This window comes from Ochotona princeps, chromosome 25 (genome assembly GCF_030435755.1).
Source record: "Ochotona princeps isolate mOchPri1 chromosome 25, mOchPri1.hap1, whole genome shotgun sequence".
NCBI lineage: Eukaryota > Metazoa > Chordata > Mammalia > Lagomorpha > Ochotonidae > Ochotona > Ochotona princeps.
The window spans coordinates 13,874,846-13,881,260 of record NC_080856.1 but is presented as its reverse complement, the minus strand read 5'-3'; positions in this window follow the sequence as shown (position 1 = coordinate 13,881,260).

Below are 6,415 nucleotides of genomic sequence, written 5' to 3'. Positions count from 1 at the left end.
TCTCTAATACCAGAGTAGGAGGGGGAGGTAAGCAGAGTGGTAATTTGCCCTGGTTCCCACCACCTCGTTCTCACTGCTGCCAACTCGGACTAGGTCCTGCTAACTTGAGTGAGGAAGAAGGGTTAAGAGAAGGTTGATTTGACTCGAATCTTACATTCTGGTAGGACCTTGTTGATGTTGGGTGGGAGCCAGCCCTTAGTCTCCTGTTGAGCCCTACAGACCCCTGCGGGAAGAAAAGGAACCAAAGTATGACTGTGATGTGCCCTGCACCCCACCACCTCGTTGAATTACATCTCTGTGGGTATATAGGTTCAGCTCCTTGTTGAATCTGCTGACATCACCTTATAGCAAGGATAAGGCCCTGTTTCTGCCAGATGGGGGTTGAAGAGTGGACTCCTGCTCAGGTAGCCTACATCACCTCATGGGGAAATCGGAAGAGTGTGGGGGGAAATCAGCCTTTTGCTCTACCACAGGCAAAGCTTCAGGAGGGGAGAGGCAGTTTTTCGATTGGTGTTTGGTTACAGTAACACAGATATTGGCAAAATTCTTTTGCTAAGGAAAACAGCTTCGTCTTGGGAGTTCATAGGTTGATTGTTTTTGGTGTTCTGGATATGTTTATTGCTGGTTCAAAGCTAGAAGCTTCTGCAGGGCATCACTGGGGTGCATGGGAGGCAATCAGGAATGCACAGAGCTCAGAATTCTGTTTTATTCCTCTGGTCCCAGGTTTCTGACTAGTCTATCTTCTTTTTCTCCTTTAGTGCCTTCCTGTGCTGGGCTCTGTGAATTATGTCTAGAGGTATTCCTGCCTGGATGGCAGGAACCCAAGTACTTGGACCAACACCTGCTGCCTCTAGGCACATACACAGGAAGTTGAGTCAGAAGCTGAGGGAGGACTAGAGACAGAGATTCCAACGCGCAACGCATCCCAAGTAGTCTCTGAACTCAATCACACCAGATCCTCAATTCTAATTTATTCATTTCCATGTTATCTGAAAGACAGAAAGAAAGATCCCCCATCTGCTGGTTCACTCCTCAAATGCCTGTAACAGTCAGGCCTGGGTCAGGCTGAAGCCAGAAGTCTGGAACTCCAGGTAAGTAACCCAGGCACTTGAGCCATCAGCACTGTTTCCTCAGGAATGCAATAGCAGGAAGCTAGAATTGGTAACAGAGGCAAGACTCAAAACCAGGCATTCCAATATGTGATGGGGCATCTCCAGTAGCTTCTCAACTTCTATGACAAATGGTCACGGCACCCCACCATGATTTTTTGGTTGTAAGAAAGTAGACTGCGGAGCAATGAGGCAAATTCCATTAGTCCAGAACAAGATATCTTCTTTGTAAAGAGTAGAAGAAAGGATTTTTTTTTGGCGGAATATTCCAATGTGAAATCAGAAACTTTTTCAACATCTGAATTATCAAAAGACAGTCAAGGGACCAGCCTTATGGCTGCTGCAACAAGTTAAGCTGCCACCATGCTAAATACCAGCACCCTACACTGGACTGTCAGTGGGAGTTCCAGCTGCTCAGTTTCCAGTATGGCTCCTTTCCAATGTGTCAAGGAAAAAACAGATAATGGGCAAGCAGTTGTTCCCCTGTCATTTACGTAGCTGATGCTTATGGTGTTACTGACTCCTGGTTTCAGCCTGATCCAGTTTGGGGAGTGAATCAACTGATGGAAGATCTCTCTTCTCTCTCTCTTTTCCTCTCTGTTTCTGCCTTTCAAACAAATAAACATGTAAATAAATAAAGTTTTATAAAGAAAATCAATTTCCAAAAGTAGGGGGAGTAGAAAATGTAATATAAAGAAATGTACTCAAGGCCAATGCCTTAATATAGTGGACTAAAGCCTTTGTCTGTGGCTCCAGCATTTCATATGGGCACATATGTCCTACCTGATCCACTTTCCTTCTCGCTCCCTGTTATGGCTTGCAAAAGCAGTAGAGGATGGCTCAAGTCATTGGGTCCATGCACTCATCTGGGAGACCCAGAAGAAGCTCTTGGCTCCTGGCTTTAGATTGGCTCAGCTCTTAGCTGTTGTAGACATTTGGGGACCTTTCTGTAACTGTGCCTTTCCAAAACAAAACAAAGTAAAACAAAAAAAAACACTTTTATAGAAAGCCATATATCTAATTACACTCAAGTTCAAGATGTCTTTTTGAATGCACTGCGTTTTGTTTGTTTAAGATGTACTCATTTGAAAGCTAGAGTTAAGAAGAGGAACAGAGATTTTCTGTCCACTGACTTGCTCCCCAGATTGCTATAAAGGACGGTGCTGGACCATGTTAATTTCAGGAGACAGGAACTTAATTCACATCTCCCTTTGTGGGTGGCAGGGTCCAAGCCCTTGGAGCATTTTCCACTGCCTTTCTCAGGCAGTATTGAAACTGAGTGAGCCAGGACTTTTGAACTGATGACCATGTGGGATGCTGGCAATTCAGGCAGTGGCTTTACCTACTATGTCACAATGCCAGCTGTTCAATACACTCTGAACAGTGCAACTCATATCCACATAAAACAAAACAATTTTTCCCTCATTTTGAACATTTTTATTTTTTTAATTAAGATATACATACATTATGGAGGTTCTTCAAAAAGTTAGGCATCAAATTATCACTTAACAATTATGTTTCCTATCGCAATACATGCATGACCTAGTTCTAAGGTTCCACCTCAACCTTAACATTATTTCTCTCACCTCTCCCTGTCTATGTGTATCTCAAAAAAATTAAAACTAAAAAAATAAAGTCAGATTTGTTCTGCCCATGCCAAAAAAATGTAGGGATGCCAAGAAGAATTTGAGCACACAGGACTTGATGAGTTTCCTGCAGTTTCCTCCAGACCATGAGAACATTCTGCAGCCATCCAAGTCAATTTTCCAGGTCTATCAACTTCAACACCGAATCTAGCACAAAAATACATAAGCTAGATTCATTTTTCAAGTCTTCATTTCCTTGTGAAAGCCCTCATGTTACATAAAACTATTATTAAATAAATTCATGTACCGTGAATCTAGGATAGGAGAGGAAAGATATTTGCTTTCCACTATAGCTGAGTTGCATGAGCGACCCAACTACTCATTAAAGATGAATAGGTGGATGAAATATCATGTATGCACTCAAAATTATAAAACACACTACAACATTAATGAATCTTAATGACATTATAGATGGGAAAACTTTAGTAACAGCAATAAACATGTTCCAGTTCCACTCAGGAAGACAAATCACCCAACTGGGAATATCCTATGGATAGTAAGAAGAAAAACTTGCCCTAACTTTGAGGAGGCCTTCATTATAGATGTCATCCTGGGATTAGAATCCTTGGACAACTGTTACCCTCTGGTTGTCCTACCCACTATTCTGGTCATTTTATCTGGCTATTCTGGTGAATTCTTTCACTACCTGCAACACCGGCCTTCTTCTATCACTCCTTGGAGCACTATGCTAAGTAAAATAAGCCATACATTGTATGATTTCATTTGTATGAGACGTGACCTAGAATAGAGATTTTCATGACTAAGGAGTTGGACAGTCACTTTTTAATGGCATGGTGTATTTATTCCTGTAATGAAAAGTTCTGGAAAAGCATGGTGGTAGTAGTCATACAATAACCTGAATGTGCTTCATGTCACTAAATTGTACACTTAGCAATGGTTAAAATGGTAAATGCTATAGTATGCATGTTTTACCGCAATAAATAAAAATCACTGATTATGAGTCAAGTAGATTTGAAAGCCAGTTCAGAACTCCAAACACACCAAATTGGCTTCCATTTGAATTTTCTCTCATTACTTTAATTAGTTAATAAGCACTTATTAAGAGAGCTTCTCTGCTAAATACTATGCTAGGCATAGCAGAAAATTCAAAATTATAAGGCATCTTTCTTTCTCTGAAATCCATCCTTTAGCTCCTCCTAAATTGGGACTAAGGGAAAATTGCTTAATTTGCATATTATTTAGTTTTCTTTTGTTTAGTGGGAAGGGGTTGTCAATAGGTGTGCTGAGGGGAATAATTTCTCTCTTTATCAATGAATGTGTTTTGTCATTAAACAAAGTTAAATGGATTTTAAACTGCATGATATCTCATAGATTTAATATGCTAATATGTGCTTTGAATCTCCCCTACAGAATTTACCAAGTGGGATCCTAAGCTTATTTGATCCAAAATTCTTTGTTCTCTTGGAACTCAATTAATCAACATCTCCTTTTGTACTGTGCCCAAAGAAATTGAGCTACAAACACACCAGCTGTATAGGAGATTCACTTACTGCAGACTAAAAACATTATACAATATGACATTATAGTGCAAACATCCAGTTTGTTTTACTCCTAAGTGCTCTAAAGTATGTCCATGATGATTTGAATATTAAAAATTTTAAATGTCAATTAAAAATTAAGTAGAGATAAAAATAATTTTCCAAGGGAATTTCTTACCTTTATTTAGAATTCAGTATCTCCTTTGGTAGCATTTAATAATCCAGAAATATGGAAATATTTGCTAATGGAGATTTTGCAGAAGAAAATCATGACATTGACTGTGATACGGGACTTAAAATTTTTTATATTTAAAAAAAAGCCATTTGGCATAGATGAGATACCAATTGACATGCTGGCAATCTGTGTTGGAGTACCTGGGCTCAGTGCTTGGTTCCGCTCCCTATTCCCTGTACCCCGAGAGGCAGTGGGTAACTGCTCAATGTGTGAGTTTTTGCCATCCGCTTGGGAGAGTTGGAATGAATTCTTTGCCTTCAACCAAGTCTAACTTTAGCCATCGTGGGTATAGAAGTGTGAACCAGCATATGGGGATACTTTCAATGTGCTTCTCAAATGAATGAATATAAATAAATATGAATATGTTTCTTTAAAAACAGAACACTGGGCATGATTCTTTTCTTGATAAAAAGATTTCCTACTTAGTTGTATTCAATCAATAGCTTGAAGGTAGAGCAGGAGTGTTGTGGCATAATGCATGAAATCACCACTTGAGATAGCAACTGCCCACTTTGGTGTGCCAGTTTGGGAATCACTGTGGTATTACCATATTTGAAAGCATTCCCAGCTCCTATCCTGCACATATACCTAGCTATTTTTTGAGAGATCCTTGCATACAGAGCACAACAAACAGGAATGCTTACACTTTGAAGCTAAGACCCTTATCATAAAAGCAGCAAGCATTTTAGAACCACAAGGAGTTTTCAGAACCACATAGTCTTCTTTCATGACCTTCACTGGCTACCTAAAGACACTGCACTAGGGGTGCACAGCTGATTAAGACGCTGCTTGCAACTCTGGCATCCCATACTGAGTGCTGCTTTGAGTTCTGCATGCTTTGCTTCTGATGTAACTTTCTGCTATTGTGCCTGGGAAGGTTGTGAATGGTTAAGTTCTTGAGCCCCTGCCATCAATGTGGGACGTCCAGATGGAGTTGTGGGCTTCTGGCTTTGGCCTGGCCTAATCCTGGTTGTTGCAAACATTCAAGAAGTGAACTAGAGGATGAAATCTCTCTTTCTCTCTCTCTCTTTCTCTCTCTCCATATCATTGTACCTACTAGGTAGATGAAAATCAACAGATAATCTTTTAAGATGTTTTAAGGATCTATGATTTTCTTTCTACCTTTGTAAAATTCCATAATCTTAAGGTTTCCTCCTAATTTATAACTTTAAATATGTCTCTATTTTCCTCATAATGAGGTATGGACTCTCAGTTACAACTGTCACCGACATAGTGCCACATTTTCTACTTATTATCTAATTTTGTACCATTTCTTTGAACTCAAACATGGTAGACCAATTTTTTTTATTTTTAAATTTTTTATTTTTATTTTGATGATCTTTACATCAAAGAGCTCAAAGGGTCAAAGGGCTACAGAAAAGTTGGTAAAACCATTGTTTCCACATTCTCCTTTTTCCTTCCTGTATCTGGGGGAAAGGGGAGAGACAAAGGGAGAAACCATACCCACCCTTGCAACCATCCCAGGGTCCCCAGTGTGGGGCATGCTCTGAGGGCACTGCTCAAGAGGTTTTGATAGCTCAACTGCTCTAAATTACAGCCAATCTCGCCATTCTAAGCACAATCAAATCTCTCCAGATCCACTGGCTGACATAGCCCATCTTAGCGTCTCCATTTGCCCAGATTTTCACTGCCAACACTTGGTTGGAGCAGTTGATTAATTTGTTCTGTCCTCTGTTGCGGTATCAGGTGTCCTCTGCAGGCTCCAATGTACTACCATGTCCTCCATGTTCACCTGCATGTGCTATCCACTGCTCTCTCTGAGCCACTGAGGAGTCTCAGCTTTGACACACGCACTCCACAGTCGGACCATGGAACCTACAATTCTCTTCATGGTTGGCTTTCTGAGTCCCACAGTTCAATTGGAGGGATCCCCAAAGAAACTTCATCTGAAGTGATTCCAGACCA